This window comes from Eurosta solidaginis, chromosome 5, assembly GCF_040869045.1.
Source record: "Eurosta solidaginis isolate ZX-2024a chromosome 5, ASM4086904v1, whole genome shotgun sequence".
Classification (NCBI taxonomy): domain Eukaryota; kingdom Metazoa; phylum Arthropoda; class Insecta; order Diptera; family Tephritidae; genus Eurosta; species Eurosta solidaginis.
Genome location: NC_090323.1, coordinates 162,240,309 through 162,256,471, shown reverse-complemented (window position 1 = coordinate 162,256,471; position 16,163 = coordinate 162,240,309). Strand labels below are relative to the sequence as shown.

At 43.5% G+C, this 16,163-nt stretch overlaps 1 protein-coding gene across 14 annotated transcripts in view; it reads left to right on the top strand.

Annotated features, from left to right (window-relative positions):
• The first annotated feature begins 660 nt into the window (after positions 1 to 660).
• enc (encore) overlaps positions 661 to 16,163 on the top strand; it is a 188,324-nt gene continuing 172,821 nt past the window's right edge. For 9 of the 14 annotated variants that reach the window (XM_067756597.1, XM_067756613.1, XM_067756610.1 and 6 more), the window contains exon 1: positions 661 to 1,260. The gene's annotated coding sequence lies outside the window, so the exon portion shown is untranslated. Of the gene's footprint in view, positions 1,279 to 16,163 lie in introns of all 14 variants that reach the window. The other 5 variants (XM_067756599.1, XM_067756598.1, XM_067756595.1 and 2 more) reach the window with 5 other exon arrangements.

Here is a 16,163-nt window from a genome sequence, read left to right as displayed (position 1 = left end):
TTTGGAATTTGCGATCCGGGGTCAAAAACATGTTTTATGACAGCTCTCAAGGTATTTTTGGTCGTGTATTAAAAGTGTCATGATGTCATATAGAATAACTTCATTTACATGTAATAGTAAATTTATAATTTTGACAAAAGTGTTGAATCCTGAAATTTAAAATAAATGTAAGTTATCCTTTTATATTTTTTTCCATGGTTCAACTACATATATGGTCCGCTCATCTCCAGAGCAACAACGTACCTTTGTTCAGGTTGTCGAAATCTGTGTGTCGATATTGGGCGAATGGGATGGAGAGAAAACATAAAACTCTGTAAGTCTTGTGTGTTGTGGGAAAATAATGCGCTAAGTTATATGCATTTGCTAAACAAATAGTTTAAAATGATGTGAAAATAAATAATTTTCAGAGTGTTCGTAACATTTTGAGTTTGCCATCTTCCTTTGACAATACCTATGCCAGTGAAATGTAATAAATAAAATCAGCTGATGAGATGAGCCAACCATATAATTGAGCCATTATTTTGTCTGGGATTTTGACTTTGCTTGAAAAAATTTTGCTCTTTTAATTCTTTTTTGTCTTATTTTTAGCTCAAATAAAATTTTATTTCTGGCAACATTAATTCAGGGAATTCGTTTTTGCATGCGATTTTCTTTCTTCTAATCTAGTTTTGCAGTGAAAAAAAGCCAATTCATTTTTTCTCTGTTGCGGGATTATTAGCAAAATAAAGTGAATAAATTTATGTGCTAATTGAAAACAAAAGGAAAAATTTATAAATTGTCCCAAATCTGTGAAATCTATTGCATTTTCGACCCAAAAAATATGCAAACGAAAAACGGTTGTGAAAAATTGCAAAAATAAAATCAAGAAGTCCCTTCATAAAGAGCGAAGTGGTCTGGTGCAAAGACGAAGATGAAGCAGAGCAGCAAACGGAATTGCATGTAGTGCAAAAATATGTAATGTATATATAGAGGAAATAGAACAATAAAAACAACAAAGAATGCTGCAAATGTATGAAATTGGTTTGTAAAAAATGTTTATAATTATTAAAAAGTGAAATTCGTGAGATAATACGGCCAAAAAGTCAACTTTGTGCTGTGAGAAGTGAGGCGTACAAAAAAAAAAAAAAATAAAATAAAGCAGAGGTTGCAGCTGATTTTCGGGTAGTTAAATGCAGAATTTACTTTCGAAGTAAAAAGCGAGTTCTGTTAGAAAAACAAAAGTGCATCATTTTATTAACACAAAAGCTGAACTAAATAAATGTATGTACACAGCTGGGGGTTAGAGTGTCATGCTGTTTGTATAATTACCACTTGTTTTTGAAGTTAATAAATTGATCTCTTTTATTCTAGATAATTCGCACATTTAAGTAGGTTATTTGATACCTCTTGATGTTTCTGGACGTGCATTAAGAGTTTCATGCTTTCGTATAGAATTACCATAGCTTTTTCACTACTTACATACAGTTTTTAAATTTTCACACAAACAAGTATTTTTTTACTAAGTTAATGCTACTATGCACAATAGATCTACACAAAGTTCCCTGTGCTTCCAGGCCTAATAATAATTATGTAAATCGGACCAGACCCTTGTTGTTGTTGTTGTTGTGGTTGTTGGTATTGTTGTTGCGATAATGTTGCTCCCCGAAGGCTTTGGGGAGTGTTATCGATGTGATGGTCCTTTGCCGGATACAGATCCGGTAACAGCACCATTAAGGTGCTAGCTCGACCATCTCGGGAACGATTTATATAGCCACGCTAAACCTTCAGGCCATCCCTCCCTCCCCACCCTCAAGTTCCATGAGGAGCTTGGGGTCGCTAGAGCCTCTTCTGATAGTGAAACAGGATTCGCCGCGGTTATGTGAGGTTGACAATTGGGTTTTTGGGGCTGTCTTCTTATGTCACCAGAACACCATCTACATAATGAGGCGAGAATACTCCCTATTAGGGAAAGAAATGAGGTGCTAGCCAAATAGTTCGTGTTGAATACCCAGAAACCTGAGCATCCCAACAGACATCTGATTGATGAGCCAACAACGCCTAGGGGCTTAATCTGCGTAAGCATTATGAGGAAATACGGCACCTGAGAACTCAGTCGTGTGAAGCAAAAAACACAAGCAGGCGTCGGACCTTTATGCCAGGAATTGCCCGGTGAATCCAGTACGCAAAGAACAGTACCCAAAACTTGCGGAAGAGGAACTCATACTCCCCAGGGAAACGCGAGTCACTCTAGCTCAACTTCGTGCAGGATACTGCAACAGGCTAAACTCTTACCTATCCAGAGTCAACCCCGACATACAAAATGTATGCCCCGCTTGCAATGTGTCCCTACATGACACCAACCATCTCTTCAATTGTAATGTGGAACCAACGCCTCTAACACCCCTCTCATTATGGTCCACCCCTGTTGAAACTGCAAGTTGTCTTTGACTCCCGTTAGGGGATATTGATGACAATTTATATTTTTGTTATAACTTTTTAACAAAAGGTGGACAAACGAAAACTTTTCCAGGACAATCATGGACAAACGATGGACAAACGAATGGCATTTGGTTTTTTTTATTACTCGTAAATGGAGGTGCCAACTTCACACACGATTTTTGTTTTTTGAAATAACTTTTTAACAAAAGGTGGACAAACGAAAATTTTTCCTGGACAAACGATGTTCAAACGACGGACATACGATTTAGCACAATAAAGCGAAACAAAAAATGTTTGGGGTTTTTCGAAAAAAAAAAAAATATTTTTGTTATAACATTTTAACAAAAGGTAGACAAACGAAAATTTTTCCTGGACAAACATGGACAAACGGTGGACAAACGAATGAGATATGTTTTTTTTAATTACTCGTCCAAGTAGGTGCCAACTTCACAGAGCTCCCCCTAACCCGCTGGGGGTGACCAGACCCTTCAGATTTGATACCACTTGGAACCAATTGGAGATTCCTCTACGTGAACCTTTCAAATTAGTGGAGCTTCTTCTTTTTTAAAGGCAATGTAAATGTTTTGGGGAGACTTATAAATGTGGACTGTCCTTTGCCGGATATTGATCCGGCACGTTAAGGAAATGATTAGTTTCAAACGCAGCGGACGAATACAAATACACACGCCTCCAAAAATATAGGAAGCAGTGTCAACAGACACGTTTTGCCTCAATGTCGTTAATCCGAAAGCAGACTTTCAGGAAAACCCGAAAATGTCCCGAACCACCCTAAACCGGGGTTTGAATGCTCCGGGAAGGGTATTAATCGTTAAAAAACAACATCAACAACATAACAGGCTGATGATAGCAATAACATCTGCCTGAACGACGCTGTTTATCTAGAATCAAGACGCCCTAAGGAGACTACTTCCGTTCCAATCGTCAGTAATGAACTCGTCCCACCATATTCTGCATAGAAATTTACCGTTTCCTTCCAGCCGTATTTGAATATGTTCGCAGGAAATTCCCTCAGGGCTCGCGGCTATCTTGCTTTTTAAATATTGGTATCCGTACATCGACATAAATGTCATCAAGTATAAGGTTTATCACAAAATGCTATGCTTCTCTATCGAAGCCATCAATGGCATTTATGATGTGTTAAATTCACTAGTCAAATCCAGTGTCGGCAGGGACCTATTTATACTCCTACGGGTACTGTTGGACAAATCCTTTCTCTACTCTTTTTATACCCCTACGGATACTGTTCTCCACGTCCTATTTGTACCCCTACGGTGAGTGTCGGATATCGCTACGGGTGCCCTCAGACAAACCCTCTTCGTACCCTAGCAAAGAACTACTTGATCTATCCCCGCCTCTAAGAGGTTAAGAGAATATCTGCATAAGTAGTATGATGAGATCCGGCCCCTGCCAAACAGCCGTTTGATCCAGGCGAGAATAAGAAGGCCCTAAGCAAAATCCACACAGAACCGGTAAACGCCTTTGCGCCAGGACGCGCCCGGTGAATTCCGTTCAATGTACACTATCCTACTCCTACAAAAGTAGAAAGCACACTACCGAGGGAGACACTAGTCACCCTGGCCCAACTTCGTTCTGGATACTGTAAAAGAGTAAACTCCTACTTGCTCAGAATCAACTCCGACATAAGTAATGTGTGTCCTGCACAGTAGCGGATCGTGAGCTTGGCTGTGGGGGGAAATTGTATCAAAAAGTTTCATAAATTTTGTTTTATTTTTATAAAAGCGGTATTCATGTATAAATTGTCGTGCATCGTGAAATGCCAAAATTAAGTATTGAACCTCTTTGAATATTTGTGTTCTTTGGATATTTCATTTTTGTTCTGTAAAGCATTTGAAAAATAAAATTTCTCGACCTTTGGGGGGGGGGGGGGGGGGGGTGTCCCCCTTTCCTCCACACCCCATCCCCCCGTAGAGCCGCGCCTGGTCCTGCATGCGATGCGCCACACATGATTCCAACCATCTTGTGTAATGTGGAACCCACTACTCTAACAACAACTTCCCTATGGTCCACCCTTGCTGATACTGCTAGTTTTCTTAAACTCTCGTTAGAGGACTTTGATGACATTTTGTAAGCATTCGCACCTATTGAATGGGGTGAAGCACTGTTGAAACAACAAAAATAACAACACGGTGGCCGCCAAAGCTTGCAGGAATCAAAAACATCTCGTTGCGGGGCAGGAGGTCTACTACCAAAAGGCATTAGTACCGGATTAATATCTGGCAAGCGACTGCCCTCGTCCGCTATACCTTCATCTACTTTTGGGGAATGTTTTTGGCGTTAAAAAAGTCACAACGCTCTCTTAACTCTGGCCTCTGCAATGAAGCTTGCACCTACACTGCCTTTCTTTTGTTATACCAAAACTGGTTGTCCAGAATTCGAGAGTTTCGAGTTTTATTCATTCATTGATTATATTCATTGACTAACTATCGTAGTGTCAACTTTTTCAAACATCAGAAGAATGCATTCTGACGCACTTAACTTTTTTTTATCCATTTTTTATTCTTCGTGGTAATTATTAAACTAGTCTCTGCATCGTTTAAGTTTTATTCACGTTAAATCGCTAACCTCGTAAAAACTTCGATAAATACACATTGATACAACAAGGACAAAATCCTCACACACTTTTTATACTCAGTTGAGCAGAGCTCACAGAGTATATTAAGTTTTATTGGATAACGGTTGGTTGTACAGGTATAAAGGAATCGAGATAGATATAGACTTCCGTATATCAAAATCATCAGGATCGAAAAAAAAATTTGATTGAGCCATGTCCGTCCGTCCGTCCGTTAACACGATAACTTAAGTAAATTTTGAGATATCTTGATGAAATTTGGTGTGTAGTTTCCTGAGCACTCATCTCAGATCGCTATTTAAAATGAACGATATCGGACTATAACCACGCCCACTTTTTCGATATCGAAAATTTCGAAAAACCGAAAAAGTGCAATAATTCATTAACTACTTGTTCCAAGAATTCAGAGCCGTAATAAAATCCTCAAATCCCTTGCTCGCAGTACCTGGGGAAAAGATAAAGAAACGCTCTTGACCACATACAAAGCAATTAGCCAGCCGATTACGTGCTACGCGTCACCCATATGGTCGCCAAGCCTAAAAACCACCCACTGGAAGAAACTACAGGCCTGCCAAAATACTGCTCTCAGAATCGCCACGGGCTGTCTTCTTATGTCCCCAGACCACCATCTGCATAATGAGGCGAGAATACTCCCCATCAGGGAGAGAAATGAGATGCTGACCAAACAGTTTCTGTTGAATACCCAGAAACCTGGGCATCCCAACAGACATCTGATTGACGAACCAGCACCGCCTAGGGGCCTAAGGAGTCATCTCCGTAAGCATTTTGAGGAAATACGGCACCTGAGAACCCAGCCGTATGAAGCGGAAAAACACAAGCAGGTCCTTGGTGAACTCCATAGACAGGCGTCGGACCTTTATGTCGGGAATTGCCCGGTGAATCCAGTACTTGAAGAAAAATATCCAAAACTCGCAGAAGGGGAACGCATACTCCCCAGGGAAACGCGTGTCACTCTTGCTCAACTTCGTTCTGAATACTGTAACAGGTTAAACTCTTACCTATCCAGAATCAACCCCGACATACAAAATGTATGCCCTGCTTGCAATGTGTCCCCACATCACACCAACCATCTCTTTAATTGTAATGTGGAACCAACGCCTCTAACACCCCTTTCCTTATGGTCCACCCCTGTTGAAACGGCAAGTTTCCTTGGACTCCCGTTAGAGGATATTGATGACAATTTGTGATCGGTCGCGGCTATTAGGTGAGGCGAGCATTGCTACAACAACAACAACAACAACAACCAAAGACAGCTAAAGCGATGAAACTTGGTAGGTGAGTTGAACTTATGACGCAGAATAGAAAATTAGTAAAATTTTGGACAATAGGCGTGGCACCGCCCACTTTTAAAAGAAGGTAATTTAAAAGTTTTGCAAGCTGTAATTTGCAGTCGTGTAAGATATCATGATGAAATTTGGCAGGAACGTTACTCCTATTACTATATGTACGCTTAATAAAAATTTGCAAAATCGGAGGAGGACCACGCCCACTTTTAAAAAAAATTTTTTAAAGTAAAATTTTAACAAAAAATTTAACATCTTTACAGTATATAAGTAAATTATGTCAACATTCAAATCCAGTAATGATATGGTGCAACAAAATACAAAAATAAAAGAATATTTCAAAATGGGCGTGGCTCCGCCCTTTTTCGTTTAATTTGTCTAGGATACTTTTAATGCCATAAGTCGGACAAAAATTTACCAATCCCTTTGAAATTTGGTAGGGGCATAGATTTTATGACGCTAACTGTTTTCTGTGAAAATGGGCGAAATCGGTTGAAGCCACCCCCAGTTTTTATACACAGTCGTCCGTCTGTCCTTCCGCATGGCCGTTAACACGATAACTTGAGCAAACATCGACATATATGTATTTACTGAACTTAGTTCACGTACTTACCTGAACTCACTTTATCTTGGTATAAAAAATGAACGAAATCCGACTATAACCACGCCCACTTTTTCGATATCGAAAATAACGAAAATGAAAAAAATTCCATAATTCTATACCAAATGCGAAAAAAGGGATGAAACATGGTAATTGGATTGGTTTATTGACGCGAAATATAACTTTAGAAAAAAACTTTGTAAAATGGTTGTGACACCTACCATATTAAGTAGAAGAAAATTAAAAAGTGTTGCAGGGCGAAATAAAAAACCCTTGAAATCTTGGCAGGTATTACATATATAAATTAACTAGCGGTATCCAACAGATGATGTTCTGTTGTTGTTGTTGTTGTTGTAGCAATGCTCGCCCCACCTAATAGCCGCGACCGATCACAAATTGTCATCAATATCCTCTAACGGGAGTCCAAGGAAACTTGCCGTTTCAACAGGGGTGGACCCTAAGGAAAGGGGTGTTAGAGGCGTTGGTTCCACATTACAATTAAAGAGATGGTTGGTGTCATGTGGGGACACATTGCAAGCGGGGCATACATTTTGTATGTCGGGGTTGATTCTGGATAGGTAAGAGTTTAACCTGTTACAGTATCCAGAACGAAGTTGAGCAAGAGTGACACGCGTTTCCCTGGGGAGTATGCGTTCCTCTTCCGCGAGTACTGGATATTTTTCTTCAAGTACTGGATTCACCGGGCAATTCCCGACATAAAGGTCCGACGCCTGTCTATGGAGTTCACCAAGGACCTGCTTGTGTTTTTTCGCTTCATACGGCTGGGTTCTCAGGTGCCGTATTTCCTCAAAATGCTTACGGAGATGACTCCTTAGGCCCCTAGGCGGTGCTGGTTCGTCAATCAGATGTCTGTTGGGATGCCCAGGTTTCTGGGTATTCAACAGAAACTGTTTGGTCAGCATCTCATTTCTCTCCCTGATGGGGAGTATTCTCGCCTCATTATGCAGATGGTGTTCTGGGGATATAAGAAGACAGCCCGTGGCGATTCTGAGAGCAGTATTTTGGCAGACCTGTAGTTTCTTCCAGTGGGTAGTTTTTAGGCTTGGCGACCATATGGGTGACGCGTAGCACGTAATCGGCTGGCTAATTGCTTTGTATGTGGTCATGAGCGTTTCTTTATCCTTTCCCCAGGTACTGCCAGCAAGGGATTTGAGGATTTTATTACGGCTCTGAATTCTCGGAACAATTGCGGTTGCGTGCGCACCAAAATGTAGATCCTGATCAAACGTCACACCCAAGATTTTGGGGTGTAGGACAGTCGGTAGCGTAGTGCCATCGACGTGGATGTTCAATATGGTCGACATTTGGGGCGTTCATGTTGTAAATAAGGTCGCGGAAGATTTAGTCGGTGACAATGCCAGGTTTCGCGAGGCGAAAAAACTGGAGAGATCAGGGAGATAGCCGTTTATTTTATTGCATAGCTCATCGATCTCTGGGCCTGTGGCCATTATTGTGCAGTCATCGGCGTAGGAAACGATTGTGACTCCTTCCGGTGGTGAAGGTAGCTTAGATATGTAGAAATTAAACAAAAGTGGGGATAGGACACCACCCTGTGGCACCCCTTGTTTAATTCTCCTTGGTTTTGATGTTTCGTTTCTGAATTGCACCGATGCCTACCGGCCACCCAGATAATTTGCGGTCCACCTTTTAAGACATGGGGGAAGGGTAGACCATTCCAGGTCTTGCAGTAATGAGCCATGGTTGACCGTATCAAAGGCTTTTGATAGGTCTAGCGCTACGAGTACTGTTCTATGGTGGGGGTATTGATTCAAACCGCAATTTATCTGGGTGCTAATGACATTTAGCGCGGATGTAGTGCTATAGAGTTTTCTGAAGCCATGCTGATGAGGGGCTAGCTGCAAATATGCTTGGAAATAAGGGAGCAAAATGGCTTCAAGCGTCTTTGTCACTGGCGATAGGAGAGATATCGGACGATATGACTCACCTACGTTAGCTGGTTTTCCAGGCTTTAGTAGCGGGACCACCTTGGCCATTTTCCATTTCTCGGGTATGGCAAAGGTGGAGAGGGACAGGTTGAATACATGCGCTAAATATTTGAAACCCTCTTTCCCTAGGTTTTTAAACATCGGCATGGCTATGCCGTCTGGGCCCACTGCTTTGGATGGTTTAGCGCGACCAATGGCGTCCTCAACCTCTCTAGCGGTGATGGTGATTGCTGACGCGCTGAATTTGTGTTTATGTGCGTGTCTATTGGCTCTCCGTCTATCTTTGTCGACCGTAGGATGCATTATATATTGTCGGCAGAAAGCGCTCGCGCATTTTTCCGCATCCGACAGCACCTTATCGCCAAAGGCGATGGAAACTTTGTCTTTGTGCTTAGTCGGATTCGATAGGGACTTAACGGTGGACCAAAGTTTACCTACACCGGTAGAGAGGTTACAACCTCTTAGGTGCTCTTCCCATTTCGCCCGCTTGTGTTCGTCCACAAGCAATCTGATGCGTTGGTTTATATCCCTTATTTGGGGGTCGCCTGGATCAAGCTGTCTTATAAGGTCGCGTTCCCTCGCTAAGCTCGCGGCCTCCGCCGGGAAGTGGGGCCGGATTTCGGGAATTCTCCCGGCGGGAATGAAATGTGCCGAGGCGGATTCAATGACCTTACGGAAGGCACGCTCCCCTTGGCGGGCATCAGTCGGGAAAGGGAGGGCAGCAAAGCTGCTGTCTGTTGCAGATTTATATTCTTCCCACTTTCCTTTTTTGAAGTTTATGAAAGTGCGTTTTTCGGTGACGATGAAGTCGGCGGTACGCTCGAACGAAATAAGTATGGGCAGGTGGTTGGATGCCAATGTTACCATCGGCTGCCAGTTGACGCAGTTTACGAGTTCTGCGCTCACGATTGAGATATCTGGCGAGCTATGACAGCTTCCTACCATACGTGTGGGGGCGTCTCCGTTTATTGTGCAGAACGTCGTTTCTTCTATTTGATCCGCCAACATCTCACCCCTACTGTCCGCCCGCAAGTTTGAATGCCATAGGTCGTGATGGGCATTGAAATCGCCTAAGATAATGCGATTGTTGCCAGCGAGTAAGGCCTCGATTTTAGGGCGGTATCCACTGGGGCAACAGGTGACAGGAGGGATGTAGATGTTGATGATTTCTAGATTTGCATCGCCTGACCCGACAGATAGGCCTTGACGTTCTAAGACATTGTCCCTGCGGTCAATGCCAGGATCAAATATATGATATTGCACAGAGTGGTGTATAATGGTGCGGATGTCGCAAACCTATATATTCTGTGCTGGCAGACGGTGCAAACGGAGGTAGGGACTAAGAGTCTATTTCCCTGACCTGCACGATTGCTGCCAGAAAAGAGGGGGGGAGAAGAAGACGGGGGCAGACGCTGATGCTCAGCATTGCTACCAGCTCTACTACGAAGGTAGTAGTTATGAGTGGTGTCAGCTATTTGAGTTGTTGGCGCCGTGGGGCGCGAGCAGCAGCGGGTACTTGTTGTGGCTTGCTGAGCAGCGAGGACGCTGGAAGGTAGTGGAGGGGCGCTTAGGCGTAGACTACGGGACGCCCTTGGGCGTGAGCAGCAAGGAGCCACAAAAGATTTATAAAAGTTACGTGGACGTCGGGTTTTTGGGATCAAGCCCAGAAGAACCTGTCCGATGCAACCATCCCTTGCACGAGACACACTGAACAGAGTATGACCGTCCTAAAAAGATTCTTTTCTGGCAAATGCAGCAAAACCATTTCTCAGGACCGGGGTCAGGAGACGGACCCGGATTGGGTTCGATACCTTCCCGGAGTAAGAGAATATGTAGCAGTCCTGCTGCAAGAAGCTACTGGGAGGATGACAATTTGTGGGAGGGACGAAACAAATTAAATGGGGTCACACTGAAATGACAGTCCTTGGTCGGGAAAAATCCCGAGTCGCTCCTGTACATAGAACCGACTGCCTTGGGAAGCGAGATGATGTTCTGGGTCACCCTGGTCCACATTTTGGTCGATATCTGGAAAACGCCTTCACATATACAACTACCACCACTCCCTTTTAAAACTCTCATTAATACCTTTAATTTGATACCAATATCGTACAAACACATTCTAGAGTCACCCCTGGTCCACCTTGGCGATATCTCGCAAAGGCGTCCACCTATAGAACGAAGGCCCACTCCCTTTTAAAAATACTCATTAACACCTTTCATTTGATACCCATATCGTACAAACAAAGTCCAGTGTCACCCCTGGTCCACTTTTATTGCGATACCTCGAAAAGCGTCCACCTATAGAACTAAGGCCCACTCCATTTTAAAATACTCATTAACACCTTTCGTTTGATACCCATATTGTACAAACGCATTCTAGTGTCACCCCTGGTCCACCTTTATGGCGATATCTCGAAACGGCGTCCACCTGTGGAACTAAGCATCACTTTCTTTTAAAACCCTCATTAATACCTTTAATTTGATACCCATATCGTACAAACAAATTCTAGGGTCACCCCTGGTCCCCCTTTAAGGCGATATCTCGAAACGGCGTCCACCTATGGAACTAAAGATCACTCCCTTTTAAAATACTCTTTAATAACTTGCTGTTTCAAAAGGGGTGGACCATAATGTGAGGGGTGTTAGAGGCGTTGGTTCCACATTACAATTAAAGAGATGGTTGGTGTCATGTGCGTTCCTCTTCCGCAAGCTATGGGTACTGTTCTTTGAGTACTGGATTCACCGGGCAATTAATGGCATAAATGTCCCACGCCTGTTTGTGGAGTTCACTGAGTACCTGCTTATGTTTTTTTGCTTCATTCGGCTGAGTTCTCAGGCGCCGTATTTCCTCGTAATGCTTACGAAGATGACTCCTCAAGCTCCTGGGCAGTGCTGGCTCATCAATCAGATGTCTGTTGGGATGCCCAGGTTTCTGGGTATTCAACAGGAACTGTTTGGTTAGTATTCTCACGCTTCCCAAGGCAGTCGGTTCTATGTACCGGAATTTTTCCCGACCAAGGACTGTCATTTCAGTGTAACCCCATTTAATTTGTTGCGTCCCTCCCACAAATTGTCGTCCTCCCAGCAGCTCCTTGCAGCGGGACTGCTCCATATTCTCTTGCTCCGGGAAAGTATCTCCTGACCCCAGTGCTGAGAAATGGTTTTGCTGCGTCTGCCGGAAAAGAATCTTTTTACGACGGTCATACTCTTGTCAGTGTGTCTCGTGCAAGGGATGGTTGCATCGGACCGGTTGTTCTGGGCTAGATCCCAAAACCCGACCTCCACGTAACTTTTATAATTCTTTTGTGGCTCCTTGCTGTTCACGCCCAAGGGCATCCCGTAGTCAACAGACTCTTAGTCCCTACGTCCCCTGTTTGCGACATCCGTCCAATGCAACTCCTGCCTTGGACGGTGCCACTTTCCTAGATGTTCTGGTTTCCGTGACGGCAACCCCTGACGAGTTTCATTGCGCCATGTTGCCAGCACGCAAGCCCAAATACACCGTGTACCCCATGGCTTACCAAGGACGTCCAGTCCCAGGGCCACAACAGCAGTGCGTCCTAGCCTTTCACACCGGGTACCCCAAGGCTTACCCAAAGACGTCCACTCCCAGGGCCACAACAGCAGTTGCGTCCAAGTCTTTCACAACCCAGGCGTAGTCACCCGTCACTTATTCCCAGAGTGACGTCGTCTCCCCCGTTGTACTTCAGAATTCTGTAGTTAAACTGTAATGGATTAACTGGGAAGATCCCGGTGATAGTCGATTTCATGAAGCGGCACAACATCCGCATTGCTGCGATTCAAGAGACTAAACTCACAGCGAGATCTGCTCTGCAGACCTGTTCTGGGTATAATGTCCACAGAAAAGATCGCGAGAGCGGAAATGGAGGCGGTCTCGCGTTTATCATACACCATTCTGTGCAATATCATATATTTGATCCCGTCATCGGCCGCATAGACAGTGTCTTAGAACCTCGAGGCTTATCTGTCCGGTCAGGCGATGCAAACCTAGAAATCATCAACATGCTGCCACCTGTTGCCCCAGTAGATACCGCCCTAATATCAGCGCCTTCATCATCATCATCATCTTCCTCAACTCATATTGGAGAATAGGGCCTTCAAAACCAAGAAGAGTTAAACAAGGGGTGCTACAGGGTGGTGTCCTATCCCCACTTTTGTTTAACTTCTACATATTAAAGCCACCAGAAGTAGTTACTATCGGCTCCTACGCCGATGACTGTACAATAATGACCACAGGCGCAGGCCCACAGATCGATGAGCTTTGCAACAGAATAAACGGCTACCTCCCTGATCTCTTCAGTTCTTTCGCCTCGCGAAACCTGGCATTATCACCGACTAAATCCCCCGCTACCTTATTTACAACATGGACGTCCCAAATATCGACCATTTTGAACATCCACGGCGATGGCACTCCTACACCCCAAAATCTTGGGTGTGACGTTTGATCAGGATCTAAATTTTGCTGAGCATGCAGCCAAAATTGTACTGAAAATCCAGAGGCGTAATAAAATCCTCAAATCTCTTGCTGGCAGTACTTGGGGAAAAGACAAAGAAACGCTCATTACCACATACAAAGCAATTGGTCAGCCGATTGCATGCTACGCTCCCCTATGTGGTCGCCAAGCCTAACAACTACTCACTGGAGAAAGCTACAGGGCTGCCAAAATACTGCTCTCAGAACCGCCACGGGCTGTCTTCTTATGTCCCCAGAACACAACCTACATAATGAGGCGCGAATACTCCCCATTAGGGAGAGAAATGAGATGCTAACCAACAGTTCCTGTTGAATACCCAGAAACCTGGACATCCCAACAGACATCTGATTGATGAGCCAACACCGCCCAGGGGCTTAAGGAGTCATCTCCGTAAGCATTATGAGGAAATACCGCACCTGAGAACTCAGCCGTATGAAGCCAAAAAACACAAGCAGGTCCTCAGCGAACTCCACAAACAGGCGTCGGACCTTTATGCCACGAATTGCCCGGTGAATCCAGTACTCACAGAACAGTACCCAAAACTAGCGGAAGAGGAACGCATACTCCCTAGGTAAACACGAGTCACTCTAGCTCAACTTCGATCTGGATACTGTAACAGGTTAAACTCTTACCTATCCAGAATCAACCCTGACATACAAAATATATGCCCCGCTTGCCATGTGTCCCCACATGACACCAACCATCTCTTTAATTGTAATGTGAAACCAATGCCTCTAACACCCCTCTCATTATGGTCCACCCCTGTTGGAACTGCAAGTTTCCTTGGACTCCCGTTAGAGGATATTGATGACAATTTGTGATCGGTCGCACCTATTGGGTGGGGCGAAGCACTGCTACAACAACAACAACAACAAACACCGACTTAAATCATATTGTGTTAAGTGCGGTTCTTATGATATTATTCCACGTGTATCCGGCGTCTTCGAGTTCTTTATCCACAGTTCTGCGCCAAGTTTTCGCAGGTGCACCAGGTCGTCGCTTCCTTGTGGATTCCATCGCAGTGCTTGTCTGGTTATATTTACTGGAGGTCTTCTGAGAGGGTGACCAATCCACGATCATTTACGCTTGGTTGTTTCTGTGGCAGCCTTATGTTGATTTGTTCTAGACCATAAGTCGTCATTTGAAATTCTTTCTGGCCATCGAATTTTCAGGATTCGGTGCAGACATTTATTAATAAAAACTTGTAGACGTTTCTGAATTAAAATTGAGCTTTTTCACGTCTCGCAAGCATAAAACAGTACTGACTTAACATTCGAATTGAACAGTCGTAGCTTCGTTTTTAACGACATTTGACTGAACCTCCACACGTTTGTCAGTTGCTTTGTTTATGTGAGACTGAACGTGCTCATCTGCATCGCTTTTATTTGAGACAATACTTCCAAGATAAACAACAGACTCTACACCTTCGATTTCATTTTTGTCGACCGTAAGCATTAATGGCCTTGATGAAATACTATAGCCGCATCTTATGACTTTCGTTTTCGCTGTATTGATGCTCAGTCCGGCCTCCTTTGCACGTGTGGTGATAGCTTCTAAATTGTGTTGAAGGTCAGTTATTCTGTGGCTTAGCAGACAGACATCGTCTGCATATTAAGTCCTCTAGCTGAGTGAAAGGCGTCCACTGTATACCGTGTCCACCATTTTCTGCGTTCTTCATAATCTCGTCTAATGCCAAGATGCCAAGATGAGCGAGTGCGGCGAGAGTATGCATCCCTGTCGTACCTCGCTTTTGACTTCGAAGGGTTCTGAGAGACACCCATCGTGACTGACCGGGCACTTAAATTCGGCATACATTGCCGTTGTAATGTTAATTATTTTATTGGGCATCCCTCGTAGTATTTCCCAAATGTATTTCCTGTCGAGGTTATCAAAAGCTTTCCTAAAGTCAATAAAAAGTAAATAAGCTGATGTTCTGTATTCACAGCATTGTTCAACAATGATTCGGACTATATTTATTAGATCAACACAGGATCGGTTTAGTCTAAAGCCAAACTGATTTTCTCTTAGAGTTCCGTACACCGCCTCTTGAATTCGGGACAGTAGGATCGTGGAGAACACTTTGCTAGGAATAGAGAGTAAGGTGATACCTCTGTAATTGTTACAATCAGAGGTATTTCCTTTTTTTACGACTTTTACAAGAATGCCTTCATTCCACTGTTGAGGGTAGGATTCTTCCTCCCATACCTGACGGAAATTGGAAGTAAGGTTTCAGCTGCGGTATCTGTTTCTGCTATGAGGTATTCAGCATATATGTCATCAGTTCCTGGTGCCTTGCCCTTTTTTAAGGACTTCTTCAGCTCGACTTGCTAATGTGTCAGCCCATTCCCTCTTGTCTTTTCTAGCAGACTTCTTAATTAGCTTGCATTTTATAAGCTTTTATTTACATATGTAGTTTCACTTGGCTGTTGTATGTAATGAAATCTTGCAAATTAAATTTGATACACTCCCCAGTGTCCGATTGAGCTGAAATTTTGCACACATGTATAACTCCGATGACAATGCAATAGTACTTTGCGAGAATTCGATAAATTAATTGATAACAGAGTTATCGGTAAAGATTTGTATTCACAAGGGAATAACAGCCTAAGTCGTCAAGAACGCAGGTAAGTTCGCTTTGTTTGCGTATGCAACAAAGGTAGAAGTTAGGCAGTTATTCCTCAATGTTGCATACTTTTCTGCGCACTTAATTTTGTTTTACAGATTTTTGGCGATCACGGTTGCCACTTTGAGTCCATTTGGACCAAA